We start from the raw sequence: 21522 nt of genomic DNA, 5'->3' as shown, positions 1-21522 counted from the left end.
TGACAGGTGCTCCTCCACCGCAAAAGAAGCGTGTATTCTCTGAATTTCCGGGAATGCTCATATTTTGACAGCGAATGCACACCTGTGGACCACTTATGTGCAGCCCTGACTATAAATCATGTACGTTACTGTGCAAAAATTAATTCTTGATCCATCAGAAGTGTAAGTGGAACAGTCAGAGTTGCTAAGAATGAAAGTTTCATAGAAGATTCCATAGGAACTGCTTGGAGTCATTTTTAACCCCACTTGTGGAAGAGTGGGGTAGTGATACAAAAACTGCATTTTTTTAATTAATGAAAAAATAAATAAAAATGCAAATGGCCTCATGTTACAAACATATTTTATGAGGAATACCTGGAATATGAATATATTACAACTTTGCATTTTAAAGATTTTGGAGAAAAACAACCCCTGGGGTCATTTTTGACCCCACGTGTGCATCTAAGGGTTAAAGTAGAATGGGAGGCAGAGCCTTCAGTTTTCAGGCCCCTCTTCTGTGGAACCAGCTTCCAGTTTTTTGTTTACATTGTTATTGCCTTCTGGTTAGCTAACGTTTACCCTGCAGGTAATAGTCACTTTTCCACCCCTGTATATATTATAGTTGTAAGCCTAGTTGTTAAAGTGCACATCATTAATGTTAATTAAGCAATATCACATGAGAGGGAATGCTGTTTTTTAATATGAGCACTGCTGTGATTCGGTCAAAGATAATCATAACATAACATTCTCATATGATATTATACTGTTACTTTGCATTCTGCTATTCAGCATTTCACTGTAATGATGACAATAAATTGAATCTAATCTAATTTGCATATCAGTTAACATCATACATATATCTCTTTGGTTTTTCATTTATATTATATCATTTCATTTTATTCCTGGAATCATATGTTTTTATTATTAGACTTTAATACTCAGTGGTGTCACATACTCCTCTCTTCAGATGCACTGTTGAAGTTTCTAAATCCCACCCCTGGGCCATCTACCACATGGATAGTGTCAGGAGAAGACATACCACAAGTTAAAGAGCATTTCCTGGGCTTTCTTGTTGCAGAGGAATCAACAGGAGATCATTTGTCAACTCTCATGCTAAAACGGATAGAGGAGCTTAACATTCCTTTTGAAGACTGCAGAGGACAGTCCTATGACAATGGGGCCAACATGAAGGGAAAAAATAAAGGTGTTCAGGCAAGGTTGCTTCAGCTAAACTCAAGAGCTTTTTTGGTCCCATGTGGTGCCCACACTTTAAATCTGGTAGTAGCTGATGCTGCAAAAAGCTCACCAGATGCCCTTGGCTACTTTGGGCATTTAGCAAAATTATTCAAGCTCCTCTCAGCCTCCACCCATAGGTGGGGTGTTCTCCTGAAACATGTGAAAACCACCTTGAAATCATGGGCTGAGACCAGATGGGAAAGCAGGATAAAAAGCATTGAGGCAGTCAGATATCAGGCTCGGCAAGTCAGAGAGGCTCTTCTGGAGGTGAGGGAAACAGCTACAGACCCTGTGGTCAGAGTTGAAGCCCAGTCTTTGGCTGAGGAGATTGGATCCTATCGTTTTTGCATTTGTACAGCCATCTGGTATGACATTCTCAGCAAGATCCAGTATGTGAGTAAACTCATGCAGTCGGCCTCCATGCAGCTAGATGTGGCTGTCGACTTGCTAAAGAAAACCAAAGATTCCCTCACCAGCTACAGAAACACTGGATTTTCTGATGCACAGACAACGGCAAAGGAGATGTGTGAAGAAATGAATGTGGAGGCTGAACTCAAACAAAAGCGATTGAGAACCACCAAAAGGCACTTCGGTTATGAGTCTCCAGATGAGCCCATACAAGATGCACTTAAAAAAAATGGAAACCACATTTTTTAATGTGGTAGTGGATACAGCCATCTCTTCACTTGATGAGAGATTTCAGAACCTTGGAGAGGTGAATGACAAGTTTGGAGTACTCCTCGATTTCCACAACTTACAAAAAGAAGAGCTGCTACAGCAGTGCCAAACACTGAGTACTACTCTGACCCATGACAGCCAGCCGGACATTAATGGCACAGAACTTGCAATGGAAATGCAGAATTTCCCACCATTGCCATCAAAGAACATGACAAACATGGAACTCTTGACCTTCCTGCATGAGAAGAAGCTGGCAGAAATTTACCCCAACATGTGGGTTGCTCTGAGAATCTTTGCCACTCTTCCTGTTACAGTAGCTGCTGCTGAAAGAAGCTTCTCTAAGCTCAAACTCATTAAAACCTACCTGAGATCTACTATGATGCAAGAACGTCTCAGTGGACTTTCCATCATAAGCATAAATCATGTGGTCTCAAATCAGTTGTCATATGATGATGTTGTAGATGACTTTGCTGCAAGAAAGACTAGGAGAGTAAGGCTGTAGCAGGTGATGTGAGGTTGATGAGGGGGTGGTGTACAGTAATTTGTAAGTCATTCTAGTTAATGCAGTATTAAAAAGCACAACTAGAGAACTCTGTAGGATCCCCTTTTTTGTAATATAGTTGTTAAAGTCATACTGGTTTATTTAATATCTTGTTTTGTGCAGTGCCTTATTTATATTGTATTTTTAATTTATTTTATCCAACTTGTTGACACGTTTTATTGTGTTTATGTATATAAAATTTACTGTATTTCATATATTCATTTTTTATTTTTTGTATTCATTTATTTATTCATATCTTTTTTTTTATCTTGTTAATTATTCTGATTGTGAATTTGCTTTCTTTAAGTAAAAAAAAAAAGGTCAAAGACAAAGCTATTCGGTTTCTTGTGAGTACATACACTACACTGCCGATGTAGGGGGAGCGCCACCTAAAATCTTGCCTAGGGCGCCAGATTGGTTAGGGCCGGGCCTGTCTGTTGTTGTGGGCGTAGTTGTCTGCTGCTGAAAACTCCAGTGATTTTCCTGCAGTTTGACATCTAATGTGATCTTGTGAACTTCGTGAGTCCAGGTAACGAACCACTCTGACTAGACTGTATCCTGTCATCTCAACAAGAACAAGAATTAAGTGTCTGAATTTCATGCAGATGCTACATGATTTAATTATGTTCACCACAGAAACATGAAATTATTTCGTTCAAATCACAAGTTTGAATCTTGTACATGTAACAACCACCCAATAGGTGTAGGCTGCTGGGGGACTCCCATGATGCACTGGGTGTTTCTTCTTCACTCACTGTGTGTTAATACACCTCTACGTGTTTAATCATGAGTTATTATTCATATCTGGCTCCTCCACAGCACGTCTTTGATGTCTTCTTTCTCTCAGCCGAACTGGTCACATGGCTGCCCCTCCCTGAGCCTCGGCACATCCTGTGGCTGCAGAATAAGCAGCAGCTCTAATCAAACATGATCAATCCTCAAGTGTCAGTGAGAATAATAGAAAAAGAAAAGGAAGTCATTTGTCATGAGAAGTGGGGCTCAGGAGGTGGAGCAGGTCACCTGACAATAGAAAGCTCGGTGGTTTGATCCCTGCTGCTCCAGTCTGCATGCCAAAGCATCTTTACTGGTCGTGTTACTATGGTAACCCAGAGGAGTTTACTATGATAAGTATTAATTAATTCATTAAATGAGACAATCAGTCAAAAGTCAATCATTCATTTTTAATCAGCAGTGTTTTTGGAATCATCAGATAAATTTAAAACAAAACCAAAAACGCTGAACAAGTTTGTAAAGTTTTTTCTAAGCCAGTCGTCACAAACGTCTGTAAGTTTGAAGGTTTTCAGCTGACAGACGTTCAGGTAGTTTCATCGCTCTGGTTTGGAGGATTCAATGTTTATTAATCGTCCCTTCAGACGACCAAAGGCTGCCACGTGTACGGTAACAGCACAGACACGTGACAGACTAGACTTTCATGTGACAGCGTTTAATCTGTAAAAGGTGACGTTGACATATTTTGGAGGCGTGTTGGTCACCAAACTGAACGTGTTCACTCACTGGAGTCTGTGTGCTTGTTGTTGTTGTTATTCACCGTCTTCTCTCTGACTGTGATGATGGTCCCATTTCCTTTAGACACAGTTAAAGATGGAATCTCCACAGTCACTTTACAGATGTGTGTTCCTGAATCCTCTGATGTTTGAAATGTTCAAAGATGAGTCTTTGCCTCCTTTTTCAGAGACTTGGAGATTGATTTGCGTTGGTCTCTCTCTTAATTATTGTTTGATTTTTCAGCCAGGCCACTCTGAATCTTTCAGACGTTCTTGTCCAGCAGCAGGTGATGCTTACGGTCTCTCCCTCCATGACAGAAACATCTGGACTCTGGGTCACAACAAACATGCCCGATGAAACAGCTGCAAGAGACACAAAACTGTGAGTCAGAACAAGAGACGAGTCTCCAAAAGTTGGTTCTGTTCATCTGGACGCAGCGTTTTGTGGGAGAAACGTTTCGTCATCATCAGGTGATGTCTTCAGTCTCAGCTGACTGCAGGTTTCAATCTTATAAACAGGACATTTGCATAATGACTGAAACCAGCCCACTGGGGCTGAGCTCCGTTCCTTCATCTTAATCATGCAAATTCTCATGACCATTGATCAACAACCACTGATCCATGTCCATGAGTCCCATTCACAGAGAGCTGGGGAATGGCTGCAATCACAGCATGTAAGATGTGACAGATGGACCCTTAGGCCCCTCCTCCATTCAGAGATGGTCTTTCCCTTTTCACGTAAATGGCCTCCTTGACTCCGCCCTCAAACCAGCGTTCCTCCCTGTCCAGGATGTCACATCCTCATCATTGATAGAGTGTCCACTGGCCTGTAGGTGTAAATAGACTGCAGAGTCCTGGCCTGACGAGGTGGCTCTTCTGTGTTGTGCCGTCCTCTTAGCCAGAGGTTGTTTGGTTTCCCCGATGTATAAATCCTGCCAATCCTCCTGCACTTAACAGCGTACACTATGTTACTCTGTTTGTGTCGGGGGACCCGATCCTTGGGGTGGACCAGTGTTTGGTGCAGCGTGTTGAGGTGTTTAAAAGCCACAGAGACCCGGTGTTTAGAGAAAATGCGTCTCAACCAGGGGCGATTCTAGGATCAGAGCTTTGGGGTGCTGAGCACCCAGAGAGCTGCCCAGCCAGGCAAGATAAACTTTACTCGTCACGATGAGACTTCTTCCCTGTCTCTGTCAGTCCCTGCATCCCTACATGCCTCCAGTTGTCCCGAGTTCTCTCTGACTGTCTCCTTGGTGCATTTAAACCCCTGTTCCTTCCTGTCCTCGTCGTCTGTTGTCTTCGTCTCCGTTATCAGTCATCCTAATTTTACCCTCTCTGTGCAAGTCTGCAAATGTCTTTATTAAATCATAAGATTCTTAAATTCATCAAGTCTCAAAACATGACATCACTGTTTTGTACATTTTAACACAATTTAATAAACATGCTTCAGCCAGTACCTTTTGATTAGCCTTGTCTCGGTTTCTTGCTTTGTGGTAGATCTTTATTGTTTTCACTGAGATATTTGAATGCTGATCAATAAATCAATATTCAATTTAAAAAAAAAAACCTCTAATCAAACAGTTTTTGAAAAGTTTGTAACAAAACCATCAAATCTGATCAAGGTTATTTAAACGCTGCAAAAGAAGAATGGATTGGAATAAAAACATACATATCCTGACCTTAATTACTGGGGAGAATAATGAATGATGCTCATAGTGAGTAAAAAGTAAACTGAGTGATTTTTGGACAGACTTTTAAAGTGTTCGTATAATATAATACAGATACATAAACATACACTCCAAAAATAGAGTCCTTGAAATGTACAAATGTACAAAATATTAATTTAAAAAATTATAAAAATGGAGGCAACTGTGCCTATGGTACAATGTATAAAAAGCTCTTCACTGCAGACACGACTAACATGGCTCTGCAGATTGTTTCTTTTATTTTAACGTCACCTCACCTCGAGGTTGGCAAATCTATCAGTGTTTGGTGATCAACTCTCTCAAGCAGTTTAACAGTTTCTGCTGTAACTGTCACTGCTCCCTGTCTGCTTCCTTACCTGATTCTTCCTGACCTTGTTCTTTCCCCTCTTTGAACTGATAATCACACGCAGATGTCACACAGTGGAAATTTGTGTTTTTATGTTTTATCAATCTGTGTATTGGTACATAGTGTTGATTTTATTTGCATGATTTTATTGTGATATTTATATTGCATGTTTGTTTATTGATATTTATACGGCATGGTTTTATCCTCATATTTATATTATGTGTGTTAATGTTGTACCATGTTCCTTTAACCCACTGTGGACTAAACAGACAATTGTAGGCACCTGTGAGGTGGGGGCGTTCCCCAAGGTGGCCTATCAGCCGCCAGGTTGACCTGTTAAAGGGGATAGCGAGCGCAGAGACAAAGAGAGGAATGACGCACGAAAGGTGAGCAGGAGAAAAAGGAACGCGTGCAAGCCCGCACGTGTGTGGAAGGAACTGCTGCCTGACTGTGCCGCGAGTCGTTCGGCGATCCAGTCCCAACGCAGGAACAGCAACAGTGGGTGGCGATGGCTGCAATGCACAACAGGGCAGGGATGCCCCTCTGCCTGCATCTGACGGTGAGACGAGGGAGTCCGTGTTCAGGTGTGGAGTGGGGCGGGACTGTGCGGCGACGCGCTGTCAGCAGGAGACAGGTCTGTGATAGGGGCCTCCTCCCTGGTCTGCTGCTGACGGGTCTTACCATACTGGAAGAGAAGTTCCTCTCCTGTCTCTTTCATATAAGGACCACTCGCCCATGTGTGGCTGGACTGTGGGATTATGGGACTGTGGGAGGGTAATTTTAGCTTATGGAAAACATGTTTTAGCCTTGTTTTAATAGTGTATAGTTATTTCTGCCGGCAGGGTTTTTAGCGGGTTGCAACAATATTTTTATTGTATACGGGGAATTTTATCTTGTATTTGTGACTCTGGCTGTGTTTTTTTTTATGGAAATAAATGGTGTTTTAAGCCAGTTTAGTTTCTGTGCCCTGAGCGCTGACCCGCTCACTCCCCTTCCTCTTGTATGTGAACGGACTTGGAGGTGAAGATTTAGGTCCACCAGTCTTAGTGGCTACACAAATAGATTGTATTAGATGAAAAAATTACATTAATATGAAAAAATACTATTGAAATCACTAATAAAAAAGTCCTCCCTCAGTGTACTTTCAACCAAAAGGCAAATAACCAAACACATGAACATCAAATAAAAGACATAAATACTGAAACACTGATCCAACATTATCCTTTATTGACGGATCATTTGTTCTTTCATTTTTACCTGAATGTTGCTGCTTTTTTTGAAAAGACGTCCTTATATCCATTATGAACCTGACTGGCAGGCACACACACACACACACACACACACACACACAACAGGAGTTATAAGGTTAATGGGAATCCAGTCAGTTAGCTGTTAAGTACCTTGGGTTTAATATTGGCACATATGACAAAATGAGCAGCTTCTCTCATTCCTTCCTTTTCTAACAGGATAGTGGCAACAACAGCAGGCTACGGACAATTTTAAGTTTTAGATTTTAAACAGCCTGTATACATTTCAATGGGAGCAACAGGACGGTCAAATGTCTCTGATTTTACTACAGAGCAGGACGGATTGTAGGGTAGCAAACATCGTCGGAAAACACATTTAACCCAGCAGGTTACCTGGTGTAATGTTTTTCAGGTAAACAGAAACATGGTCTGACTCCTACCAACCATATAAAGAGTAACTGAAGGTTAAATGCAGCTAACATGTCCTGTTTTAAGCCAGGCACTTCCACCTCCGCTCTGCTGCGTCTCAGCCACCATCTCTCTGGCACAAAGGGCACCAGAGCCAGAGCAGGGGAGAGCTGGAACAAACCATTCTGGGAGGGGGGTATCTATACTTCTGTTGTTAAAAGATCTCAACCAAGTACTGTATACTTTCTATATTTTTTGTAGTGTATCACACAAACACCAAATATTGTCAAAAAAGTAAGAAATCTTTGGGGGTGCTTTGATCCATTTTGGGAAGCACCCCCCAAAACGGGCTAAAAACGCCCCTGAATATAGTTCTTTACACATTTGCCTACCAAGTGGAAGCTCAGCGGCTGAATCTCAGGAGGAGACAAAACATCTCTTTGGGGTTGTGTCAGAAATGGCATCAGGCCTAAAAATGTGTCCAATCACACATGAACAGTCACCCACTGTGGTGCCCTGTGAGTAACAGCTGAACGCAGCCAGTAAGCAGTTAAAGCAGTTCTTTTGTTAAATCCCTCCAATTAAAACTCTGATTCTGCACTTCAACACATCCTGATTGTTTTACTTTGGACAGAGACACAGCTACAGCAGAGTTCATTGTCCAAATACTTATGGGACAAACACTTGTAGTATATCACACAACACAGTACGTGAACATGTACTGAAGCTCCCCTTCCTGCAACCCTAAGTTGGACATGTGGTTATGAAACTAGATGGGCGGTAAAATAAGAACCATTATGGATGACTGTTGCTGCCTGTAAATCAAAGTCTGCCTGAGGTGGGATTTCAGAAGCAGAAACCATGAGGGAGCACAGCACCACTCCCAGAAGGCTGAGATGTGAAGCCATGTGATGAGTGAAATGATGATGGAGGAGAACACAGATGAAGATCTGGAAGCTGCTGCCTCTTTATATAGTAGACACTGAAATCACCTTTTGCCTCCCTGCCAGCACGAAAACCCACACTAAAAACCCACTTACACAAACCCTCGGCTCTGGGATGGATTCAGAAACATGTCAGTTGTGGTAAACAAATGGACGGTTTTGCAACCACAAAGTTTAATCCTACAAGGGCAGAATTATGTTCACTCTGTGAGAGGTGAACCTCAGACAGTTAGCAAGAGAAACATTCAAAGAAACAACCTAAATAACACAAACTTAGCAGTTGGGATGCAGATCAGACGATATCAGCAACGTGATGATCAAATGTAGTTAAAAACACAAGAAAAACAGGCTTTTTGCTCCAAAAGGACAAACAAAGCAGGGCCAGATTAACCTGTCGGCACCTGCTGGCGTGCAGAGTAACATGTGACAACAACACACACGTGGTCACCTCAACTTGTTTCACTGGAGTTTCTCTTTTAGAGCTTTAACCTCCTAAGACCTGAACTCTTTCATGCATTTTTAAAGTCTCTTTGCTATTTGGGCTGTTTGGGACCTGATTCATGTACAAACAAAGAATTACCAGAACTTTGTTTCTGAGAGAAATGAGATCCACATATGAGGATATTCGCTTTAAATGTCGATAGAACAGAGGCAGGATAATGACCTCGTAAGTGCAAATCAGGTCCTTGTGGAGCAAAACTTTGTATTTTGGTCTAAACATCCCAAAATGTGACGTCCACACATGAGGACAACAGGGCGCTAAAGTCCGTACAAACTTTTGTTTCTTCATTTGCTTGCAAACGAATGGAAATCCTCACTTAAAGCCAAGAAGCTTATTACCTGTGCAGGCTTTAGTGCCTCAGAGCAAACAAGAGAGCTTTGATCACAATGATTTTTCTTTTCACATTTCATTCACTAGCGATTTTTTTAATGTCACCTGATCTCAGTCAGCAGACTGAATATAACAGTAAAGCACTAGTGAGCTAATGAATTAGATATTGGTCACTCATATCAACTGAAAGAGTGTAAGACAAGTAAATGTGCTATAAAGGCCGGAGAAGAGTTAATAAAAAGGTCTTGAAATGAAAATATTTCATTATTTGCTGTTTCATAGATTTTTGGTTTTATTGCACTTTTGTCAGCCCTGCTGCTGTTTTTAAAAGTACTTTATTAATAAACTGGCATAAATGGTAACATTGAACACTTGCCAGTGTGAACAAAAGGTTCTTAACTTTAGCATCAAAGCTTCAGTTCTCCTTTCTCAGGGCAGTTCCTTCAGTATGTGTATTAATGCAGGAACAACTCGATTCCACACAGCTGACATACCGAGAGTGTCTGCTGTGTGGTTAACTTTATAACCTTTGGTACACAGTGGTGTCGCTCCACCTGTTAGCTAGTTTAAGAAACTGGTTAAGGAGGGAGTATCTGTGAGGATGAGGAGGATTTAGTTCTTTAAAGACACATCAGATACTTGCAGGAAGCTTCTTTCAGCTTCTTTTCTCCACTGCGCAGGTTTAAAACCATGACAGCAGAAGTCATGATGAAGAGATTGATTAGTCAGTCACAGTGTAAAGAGTCCTCCTGCCTGCATCACTCGCCAGCATAAACAGACCTTTGCTCCTGGAAAACAAATATATCAAAGTCATGTTGTCCAAGAAATGCATTTTATCTCACTAGTGAATCAAAGAAAGTCTGTATACTTTCTGAGAGTGAGAGGTGAACGTCAGACAGTTCTTAGAAAATGTAGTTTCTCTTTAAGCTTTTAACGTCTCTTTTACCCCCATTTGTCTAAAACTACTTGACAGCCCTTCATGTCAGAGGTTTATTACCTGTGCAGGATGGAGCACATGGTCTCAGTCAGGCTGGACACGATCACTCCTACAGGAAGTAAATGTGATTTTATTTCACCTGTGAAATGATGAAAAACAGCAGAATAGCTCACGCTAACAAACGGGTGTTGAAATGTTTCATTTTCTGCTGTTTCACAGGTCAAAAAGGGCGTCGAAGCAAACTGAAGCTGAGCTGCTGCTGCTGTTGTAGTGCAGCATCTGCTGTGTGCTTCATCAGAGAACCTTCTGTACACAGCAGACAGAGGCTGCTGCCACTGAAGTCCATCTGCTAGAGAGCTTTAAACACTGGTTATTGAAGTGGCTTTGATGATACTGATACACAGTCTTTGCTGCTGTCACAGGACAGGGATCCACCAGGGAGTAGTTGTCAGGATAAAGAGCCTTCGCTTCTCTAAATATAAACTGGATACTTGTAGGAAACTTTGGGAAGCAGCATTTTTCCTCATATCGTCTAAACTGAAGTTAGCTCAGGTGCTTCTTCCATACTTGCTCTGCAGAAAGCCAAAGAGTTTGGAGCTCTGCAAACATTTGCAGCACAGCTGGATGTTTGTAACTTTGGTCACCTCTGTATCATCCCTCAGATTCTTTCTGCACAGCTTTGAAACCACGACAGCACGAGTGATGCTGAGGAGACGTCCAGTTTAAACAGACCTTTATTCCTGGAACACAAACACATGAAGTGATGCTGCTAAAGAAGAACATTTAATCGCACTAATGAATCAAGCATCTGTTTGTCTGTCAGTCTGTCAACAGTTCCTCTGATCGACTTCAGACTTGGTGGGTATTTTGTTTTTGCAGCGGTCAAAGTCGATCAGCGTGTTGCTTTGTCTGCTGTAAATCTGCCTGTACAAAGGGAAACATGCATGTTTTAGATGCAAACTCACAACATGGCTGCATTTTTGTGATTATGTGTATTTTATATTGATTTATTCTATTATGTTTTGTATATGAATCTTTACAAGTGTGTCGATACAAAGGCTTGATTAAAACAAAGGTCTCAGCTGTGCTGTTAGGGATGCTCTCATATTTATTTCAAATGTAAGAAATCAAAGGATTTCAGGCTTTTCATCCTTTTTATTTGTTTGGTTCTAACAGCAGCTGGATAAAAACATGCAGGTGATGAATATAATTGTGTGATATTATGAGCATTGTGAATAAAGAAAGAGCAGAGATAGTAAAAAGGAAACAGGTGATGGACGTGAGATTTTCAGAACAAAAGCTCCTCAGTGAGACGATCACCTGGACACAAGGTCAGGCAGCTGGGACTCATCTAGAGAGCAAAATGGAAAAGTGATCTGTGCAGAACATCACTGTTGATTGCCGTCATTTACATCAGACTTCTTCTCTGAGATAAGAGCAGCATTTGTGGGAAAGATGACAGTATTTCCAGGCTGGATGCTGTTTGCAGGGAGAACTGAATGAAACTCTCCTGCACCTCAGCGCTGAGGTCCACACCTGTGAACACAGATGAGGTCAATCTGCTGCAGCACGTAGAGCTTTACTGATCAGCAGGTTCAAAGGATTCAGCAGAGCGTAGAGTCAGAGCTAAATGCCACATCACCATAGAGTTTGTTAACAACAGCTTTCTTTGCCCTTTGTCTCGATGGACTGAATCAGGGATACTCGTCATACTTCACCTCAACCACGTCACTGAGAGACCCCAGCCTGACACAGCAGCAGAGATGATGAAAGCAGAAACAGCAAACAGATGCTTCAGTTGTGTTTCTCTCTCTGTGTGTGCGCTCACGCCCACTTGTGTGTGTGAACTTTCCACGTACCTCAGCTTGTTTCTCCAACATGAGCCATCAGGGCTGAAAAACATCACTAACACATGAATTCTTTCTCTTTTTGTTATCACCTGTGATCATGTGTCTCATGTTTCTGTCATTTACCAGTTCTTGTATAGTTACGTGTAACTAGACTTCTGTGGGACGTAAATGATTGTTTTGTATGCAGATCTGTACAAAGGATGTAAACACTTGATTACAAAGGAGATCTCAGCTGTGTTGTTATGGATGGACTTCAACGTATTTGTTAAAAAAGAGAATAAAGCAAAGTGTTTTAGCTGTTTGGGAGTTTTTGTTTGATTCCATTCAGTTTTATTTCTATGGAGTCAAATAATAAGAAAGGCTCTAGAACAGCCCTGAGTTTGTCCAGGTGACACTCCTCTGAAGAACAAAGACAAAGAGGAAGAAGGGGACTCGTTTTCAAGTCTTGTTTCTTTCAAAATAAAAGCTGAAATGTTTTGGAAGCATGATAATATTTTCAGCCAGCATGCCGTCTCCAAGGAGACCTGCACCTCAGCGCTGAGCTCCACATCACGCCCTGTGAAAGCACAGATATAAATCTGCTGCAGGGAGAAGAACTTTACCCAACACAAGTGTAGAAGTAGACATTTGACTTTACCTACAACCTGTTAACAACAAAGCTTTCATTGCCTCTGTTGTTGATGTCATGTAGGACTAATCATACTTCACATCAGCCATGCACACGTCAGAGGATCTCCAGGCTTTCAGTGATAAAGCCAAGCAGATGATGTGAACATAGCAATAGTAAAACATGCATCATAATCAGCTGTATGTGTCGACTATGTGGCACCTCAGTCTTGTTGCCATGAAGAAAAGTTGTGTAACATGTAGCATAAGGGCTGCAAAGACATCATGTAGACAGCAGTCGTCTGTTAGTCGTAACGTATCTCCTGTTAAAGAGTTAAATGTGCGTTCTCCATCTCTGTCCTCTCACAGCTCGCCGTATACCAACTCCAGCTGTGGTAACAAGACATGATGCACTACCAGATGAAAGAGTCCTAGGAGTGAACTGGTGCACAGAGACAGATGTATTCAAGATCAGGATAACTGAAAAACCTGTGCCAACGACTAGGCGAGGCATCCTCTCATTTGTAAGTGCAATATATGACCCATTGGGCTTTTTGTCTCCTGTCATTCTGAACAGAAGCTAAACAAAGTCCTGCTGTGAACAGCAGCAATATGGATTTTACACATCCATCCATCTTTTCAGCTCAGGGTCGTGTGTGTGTTTGCACCATGTTTACAGAAACTGGAACGTGACTCCACTTGTCGCCAAGAGTTTGAAGGCGTTTTTGAGACTAAACATGGTGTTTTAGTGTCAGAGGTACGATTAGGTTGTGGTTAGGTTTAGGGCTGAAGGTTAGGGTTAGGCATTCAGTTTTTAGGGTTAGGTAAAGCATTACATCAATGTCCCCACGGAGATATGAAAACAGGACTGTGTGGGTGTAACCCTATCCCAGCTGTTATTAGGCAAGAAGCAGTTAACCTGTGGGAGGATGTCAGGGTACCAGGAGAGAATCAGACATGGATTCAAACCCACGACCTTCTTGCTGAGAGCAGGTTGATCCCACCTACAAAGATCATCTGTTTAAACGTGCGCTGTAACTGAGTATTTTTTAAACATAAGAAACCGAATATAAGGGTTGCTCTGCCACTGCTGCCTTGACCGGTTACCTCATTTTATCCAGTGACCACGTTGGCAGCATCAAAGCTAAGTAAGGCCACGCCCACACTTACATCGGGATTTTTGAAAACGCAGATTTTTCTGAGCGTTTGCGCCTTTCATCCACACGTAAACGGCGTTTTCACTGAAAACTGATATTTTTGAAAACGTCTTGTTAAGTCTAATTGTTGAATGTTGCCATTGTGTTTCTTAAATTTGTACAGCATTAGTTCAAGCAGTAGGATCAAAGCCATTCCTTTGATCCTGACCACCTCTCCAGCCACTCTGTGCTGGGGGAGGTTTTATTGTAGATACATCCTATCTGAAAGACCTGTTTCTATTGATGTAAGCTTCCTGGGTTTACGACCCTTTGGTCAGCAGGAGGTCTGACACACACACACACACGCACGCACGCACGCACACACACACACACACACACACACACACACACTCAGTGTATACATTTACATACAGTGCCTTGTCTTTGTAACCAAAGGGGGTTGCAAGGGAGGTGTTTAGTAAACTATTGTTTGAAGTTTGTCAATAAAAGGCAGCGAGAGGAGGCCATCATCGGGGTCATTTTCGTGGTGGACACAGACGAGGCCTCCCTTGCACAAGTAATCGATCGATCGACTGTCTTGTTTTCTTCATGATGAATAAGTCTCTAGAATTAGCGGGGCTTGTGGAAACACAGACCCAACATTTATTTGGTCCTCCGAGCCGGAGCCTAACACATTGCATCCACCGAGGAGAGGGAGAGGACGCCACCGCAACGTCTGGGATGATTGACGTAAAGCCCTGGTGTTTCACTTTGCTTTGTCACCAGGCCGGGAAGTTTGCGCCTGAACTCCCCTCGGGATGGATGACGATTGACGGGATCCAGAGACTCTTCCCATGAACGTAAACAAACAGTTAGTACAGAAGGCCTTAGAGAGCGGCTACGTGACCCTGCGTTGACCGCAGGTAACGGAAGCGCGCTAGCCGCGTAACAGAGACACAGGCTTCTCTGCCGTTTGGGGCGTGGAAATAACCTAGGTTCGGTAGCTCCGCCGTGAGGAGTGTCCGGAATCTCCGCCATTTGGGGGCGTTAGAGAGTGTCCGAAGGTTGAATTCTCCGCCATATGGGGCGTTTGAGAGTTTTCAACAGAGAGCGCTAGCTGTGCGTGCAGACGCAAGCGATAGGCCTATGTTGTGTGTGTGTGCGGGCCAGACGTGGTCTGCGTGAGTGTGGCTGATTGTTGTCTTGTAATGGAGAATAAAATGTGTAAGTCTGCCTTAGAAGGGGATGTAAAATTTATGCAGAAAGTTTTACCAGGCAGCACGCAGTATGTAGGTTGTTGGTGTGAGAAATATGGATTTGAAGGGACATTAGTGGAAGTTAAGTGTAAAATGCTGGTAGAAAGAATAGCTGTAAGTGTAGCAGGTAAAACAGGTAAAGCGAAGCAGAGGAAGGAATTGCAGTTAGCAGTTGCTAAGTGGTGGCTGGAGCAGGCTCAGAAGAGGAGAGAAGCACAGAATGTTAAAAGAGCAATATTGCAAGAAGTTCTTGTGAAACCTGAGGATGAAACTACAGCTCAATCCACTGCAACTACTTTAGAACAACACCGTAGAAAAGCATTATGAAGAGCAAGAATGTTAGCAGAAAGTAGAGTCAGAGAAGAGCGTGAGAGAGCCGAGGCAGAGGTGGAGGAGAAATTAAAGGCTGAGTATGGAGAGGCATTAGGAGCAGCATTGAGTCCAAGACAGACTAGGCAGGGTAGGAAACAGAGTGTGAAGATGAAGAAAGTTTTTCTCCTGATCAATTCCGTGAGTGTGAGCGTGTTTGACGTCATGGTGTGTGTGAAAGGTATCCAGCTGGGGCAGACGTGATTCTGCAGGTCACCTGCCCAGTGGACGAAAAGAAATAAAATAGTTGTGTGGATGAATGATAGCATGAAGAGTGTTTGGTGTTTCTCAGTCTGAAACAGCTGTAATGCTACTTTCTGTTTTGGAGAAAAGTACAGTTAAAAAAAAAACAAAAAAACAGAGAGATGTGTGTTGTTTAAGCAGTGATGAGAATAATGGAAGTGTGATGAGAGAGGAACACAAAAACATACTGAAGATGCATTAACTATACCAACCCTACATGCATATTAGTTACATGAGAAGAAACTTATTATGTGCTAAGACAACAGGGTTATGCTGTATGTTGTGTGTATGGCTGATTGGATGAATGTTTGAGATTAAACTGGCTGTTGATTTGTCTTTTATTACTAAAGTTGAACCTGCCAATTGGGTTGTTACGATTTATCCCCCTGGCATGAAGAACACGTGTCATGACTTAAACAAGGCCTTTCTTTCCTTTGATTTCCTTTATTTTCTTTCTTTTATTTTGTTACTTTCATGGTGCACTGAAAGTTTTGTTTGATGATCTCTGTTTGAGCAGATCTGCACGATTAGAATCGAAGCGTCGTCGAGAAAACTGTTGCAAAGTGAGCTTCTCCAAAATTAAAATGGGCTCAGGAGAAAGCCACTTATTTGGGACAATCAGGAAACAAGTTCCTGTCCAAAAGGATTCAACGAGGAAATCCAGTCTAAATTCTTTTTCTTTTTGAAATGATGTCGTTTTGCTGAGCGTGGAAACGAATGCGACGATAATTTCCACAATCAGCAAAAGAAGGAATCACTGAGTGAATGAGTGAGAATTTTAAAATAAATGGGGAACTGACTGACTGACTTAACACCATTGTGTGAAGTCAACCCCCACCTGACAAAGGTGTGGATGTATCTCTGTGTGTGTCTCTGTTGCAGGAGCAGAAGGAGACCAGAGGAGGAAACTTGGGTCACATGACTATGTGAACTCTGAAAATTTAACCTTTTTAGTTTAAATTTTTCTGTGTCTGTGAATTTACCATGTGTGTGTCATTCACTACCTTGTGTTGCTCACAGAGATTACTGAAAGAGTGTATACACCTGCGCAGCGCTAACATTTACATTTCTTTTTACAGCCGATGGTTAATCATGTGATTTGATCATGTGATTTACAGCAGGACACAACTTAATGATGTTTCTCTACCACAGGATTACTGAGATTTTGTATGAAGAAAACTGTAGTTACAGGCTATATGTTGATGATGAAATTACAGTGTTGTTGAGAGAATGTTGGAGAAAATGTGAATGTAACAGGGGAGAAATTTTTTTTTTCTGCCTGTCCCGTTTGGCTCTTTTGAATTCTTGTCTAAAGGCAAAGAAAGATGCCCAACGGATTTACTTTACCAAATTGACCATCCCAGCCTTGCCATAATGGTCCGTTTGATTCACCTTTTATTGTTTATTTTATTTTCACTTGCTGAATACGGGACAGACTTGACTGGAGGAAAGAAGGGGAGAAAGAAAGAGGGAAAGAGAAACAGCTGAGAAGAGGGACGGGGAAGAAGGGCAAAAAACAAAAACCAACAGAATGGGCAGAAAAAAAATGCATCTATCGATCACCTGGATCACCTGTTGAGAAAAAAAAAAGAAAACAAGCAGAAGAAAACAAGAATAATAGAATAAACAACATCACAATGATATATGGGAATATGACAGTAAATACTAAATATTAAATACTAAATACTTCCCCTGCCAGTAATAACATTACTGGCAGGGGAAGTGGTGGTGGGTGGAGATAGGCCTCCAAACCTTGGAGGGCCCGAGATGTCCCCAGAGAGGTGGCGTCTGATACCCAACCTGACATATAGACACAGACATACAGGAACACACATATACAAACATCATTCCCACCCTCATGCTCTCATGTGCACTTACTCCACACTCAACCAACGTGGAGACAGACATAAAGAGACGTTGTACACACGATCACACTCCCCAAGCGTACTCTACGAACCGGGTCTAGGTACCCTTGCCCCTGGAGGGGGGAACTGCACCCAGACCCAGGTGGTGTTACCCTTTTCCCTGCGGTGGGGAGAGGCATATATATATATATATATATATATATATATATATATATATATATATATATATATATATATATATATATATATATATATATATATATATATTGACAGCTGTGATGTTCTTATGTTCCAGTCGGCAGCATTACGGTTACCATGGTTCATGGTTACAGGGTGATGCTCTCTCTCTCTGCGTGTTTCCTGGGTGAGAGAGCGCCTTTTTGTTGTTGTTGTTGTTGTGCTAAGCTAATAGGCAGAATATAAATAAATAAAATAAAATATCCTGGCTATAACAGTTTGGGTCAAAGTGCAGATGTTCCAGATGTTCTGAGTCTGTCTGTGTTTCATGTTAACATGTAGATGTTGGACCAAAGTGAAGCTTTTTGATGTGACTGCAGGAATGTGAAGTGTAACTCTGAGCTGTAGGAAATGAAACTAAACGGACTTTTTCTCCTTTATTTATAGGAAAGTGTAGGAGAGCAACAGATGAACAAGCGTTACTGTAACAGGAAACATCAGAGGACCTTTATGTTCATCATCATCACTGTTTCCTTGTTCTGTCACAAACACACAACACTTCCTGCTCTCTCTCTGATGGATCTGATTGGCTGTTTCATTCACAGGAGGTCAGGGCGTCACACAAACAGCTTTAACTGCACAACGACACACTTTAAATCATCTGCAGACAAACCTGTGTGTTTGATTTATGAAGAAATAATAAAGACGTGTGTACAGCTGTCCATGAAGCAGCTTCTCACACAAACTCTGACACTTCAGCCACTTTAATTCCTGCAAAGCTGCGTAATAAAGAGCTGTGACTGCTATGAGCTGCTGATGATGACTGCATGAAGCTCTCAGCTGAAGCTTCTTTCATTTATTTTAATGTTAATGTCGCCTTTTTAAGTCTGTGTGAGGATTTTAATGACACACATTAAAGGAGCTTCTTTGATTAGAACCAAATTCATGTTGATTTTCAGCCTGAAATGATAAAAACTTTAATAATTCTGTTTATAATCATCAACCTGGAGACTAATGAAAAGTATAATAGTGAAAAAAAGCCTTTATTATTTGAGTAATGCCTGAATCTGCTCAGAGACGGAGACGACACAGAGGTGTTGATGACAGTTTGACATTAACTGAATTAAAAACAAAGTGCTCTTATTGTGAAAATCTGCCTCCTACTTCTTTAAATCATTTTTATGTATTTTTTAACCTCACAGTGAAACATTGAGGCATTAATCTGACACAGTTTGATCAGCAGCTGTGTTTTCACTGACGTTTCACTTTGATTTGTTCAGACTGAGCAGAGAGGATCGGTTCTCTGTGTGCGCACTGCTGAGAAACACAAGCTCATTTCTGCTGTTTCATGAAAAGTGTTATGGAGGAACAAGAAGTTCAGCCTCTAAACTCTCAGCGTGAGGACTGAGTGAAGAGTTTCAGAGCAGAGAGTTTTGGCTCACAGCTTTTAGCGTCTACACAAAGAGACGATTACGCACTTGATCTGAGAACATCTCCACCTCCTACAAACAAACTCTCCTACGAGCAGCTGTCACAACCACAACAGGCAGAAGACTGGATTTCTTCAGGTCAGATTTCATGCAGTTTGCACTAAATTGTGTGTCACAGACTTTGTAGTTCACATTTGTGTGACTCGTTTAAATCTTCTCCTCCTGAAAGTGAAACTCTTACAAACACATCAGGCCACAACCTGCTGCAGGTTAATGATTGATCTGAAGGCAGCTGACCTTTGAGCAGGAACTTGTGAGTCTTTTATTGTGTTTAATGCTCACAGTGCTGAAGCCTGCAGACACACCCACATCATATTATTTGTTCTCAGGAGATAACATAGAGATTTTGGCCCTTTCTCAATGTGCGTACTTGCGTTCTCGTCTACTCGTGATACGTCATCAGTCGGAGACCAAGTACTGTTCCAATTCGAAGTACGCATCAAGCCGAGTTCTCGCTCCGCCCGTTTTATCGAACATGCATCGGTGGTGAGTTGTGTGGACTTGGTACAGCTAAATATCCCAGAATGCATTTCGTCCAAAACTCAAACGCGGCAATGGCGGACGAGCGGGGCTGAAAACTTTTAAATATTACTCTTTCTGGGTCACAAAATAAACATTTAAGTTATTTCAAGCGAGAATGTAGCTGTGTAAACTTCAAATATCTGCTCGATTTATCAAGATATCATATATTTCCAAACGCGCTCCGACCTTTTCGGAGACGTCTGTGACCCGCCAGCTCCATAGCAGACAGCGAGGTCAAGGATCATTAGAGCCGGCGAGAACAGCGGACTCCCAGCACATCGTTTTCACCCCTTTTATTAAGGTATGTACACGTATGTACATGTACACTATTTTTATTAATAGAGATTTCACCACTGAGGTTAAACATGATATATAAGTCACTTAGATCACTTCTAAATGTTAATGTTTGGCTTATTTCAGTGTTTTATTTGTTCCTGAGTAAACCGGTTTGGCTGTGATTAAAGTTAAGCTTCATAACATATTACTCACAGTTAAATTAAGAGGGGACGGCAGTAAAAACTCTGGACCTGTGACATCATCAAGTATGCCGGTGTTCCAATTGTACAAATTGCGAGTCCGTGCTCCCGTTTCCGGCAAGTCCGTGCTCCCGTGCGGTCTCGGCAAATCCGGTCTCGCCGAGAACGCGAGTACATACTTGCGTACTTAGAATTGAGAAAGGGCCTCTGACTATATCGCTCTATCGGGAGGCACCAAGATGGCGGCTTGAACAGTCGTGTTTTTTTCAGGAGCTCCGAAAGACCGCAAAATTTACTAAGTAACTTCATTCTCTTTCCACTCGAATTATAACTATGGATGCCCAAAAGGTTATTAAGAATGCAAAGCTGCAATTTGTGCCGTCAAACCCCAATGTTAAGACGTCGTCGCATGCTAAAGTCAGTGACCATGGCTATGCTAACACTGAAGCTGCCAACGTGGGCTTAAACAAGCGAGAACGGGGAGCAGACTCGGCGCCGCCAACTCCTTCAAAACAACCGCCAGAGGAGAAAAGAACAAAATCTTCAGAGAAGGAAGACGATATCTCCAATAAAACTATTTTTGAAGCCATTATGGGACTTGACAAAAAATTTGAAGCACAACTGGAGGATATCAAGGAACAAAACAGACAAAGTGCAGCTATGGTTGCCAGCTTGGCTAAGGCTGTAGAGTTTAATGCTGCAGAGATAGTTGATTGCAAACTGAAAGTTGTTAAACTGGCAAATGCGAATGAACAGCTGCTTAAAGACAATGAAGACTTGAAAAGAAGAGTGAGAGAACAGGAGCGCTACCGAATGAGGTGGTGCCTAAAACTGAAAGGGATGAAGGAAGACAAAGATGAAAACATTAGAGTGAAGGTTTTGCAAACGCTTCAGAAGATTGCCCCTGACTTGAACTTAGAAGAGGCCGTTGATATTGTCCACCGTTTAGGGAAACGAGTTGATGGCAGAAACAGAAACATCATTATTCTATTCACACAGAGGCGAATTAAAGAAGAGTTGTGGAGGCGCACCAAAGACTCTTCAACCTGCAAGCAAGAAGGCATCAGTTTCGCAGAGATGTTGCCGCAGGAGGACATACAAGATCGACAGCGCCTATGGCCTCTGGTGGAGGAAGCAAGACGTGTGGGTAAACGAGCCTACTTTCGTGGTCCACAT

At 42.0% G+C, this 21522-nt stretch overlaps 2 protein-coding genes and 1 pseudogene across 2 annotated transcripts in view; 2 read left to right on the top strand and 1 right to left on the bottom strand.

Annotated features, from left to right (window-relative positions):
• LOC146606886 (uncharacterized) overlaps positions 1 to 1872 on the top strand; it is a 37355-nt pseudogene extending 35483 nt beyond the window's left edge.
• Positions 1 to 21522, bottom strand: part of LOC146606877 (protein NLRC3-like) — a 563637-nt gene that overhangs the window by 180852 nt on the left and 361263 nt on the right. The window lies entirely within an intron of this gene.
• Positions 1 to 21522, top strand: part of LOC146606884 (protein NLRC3-like) — a 501574-nt gene that overhangs the window by 301117 nt on the left and 178935 nt on the right. The gene's annotated exons all lie outside the window — the stretch shown is intronic.

Source organism: Diplotaxodon limnothrissa, unplaced genomic scaffold (genome assembly GCF_057381915.1).
Source record: "Diplotaxodon limnothrissa isolate DT_005_m unplaced genomic scaffold, D_limnothrissa_male_GT1.1 unmapped_scaffold_4, whole genome shotgun sequence".
NCBI lineage: Eukaryota > Metazoa > Chordata > Actinopteri > Cichliformes > Cichlidae > Diplotaxodon > Diplotaxodon limnothrissa.
The sequence above is the reverse complement of the archived record's forward strand: the minus strand, read 5'-3'. Positions and strand labels throughout refer to the sequence as shown.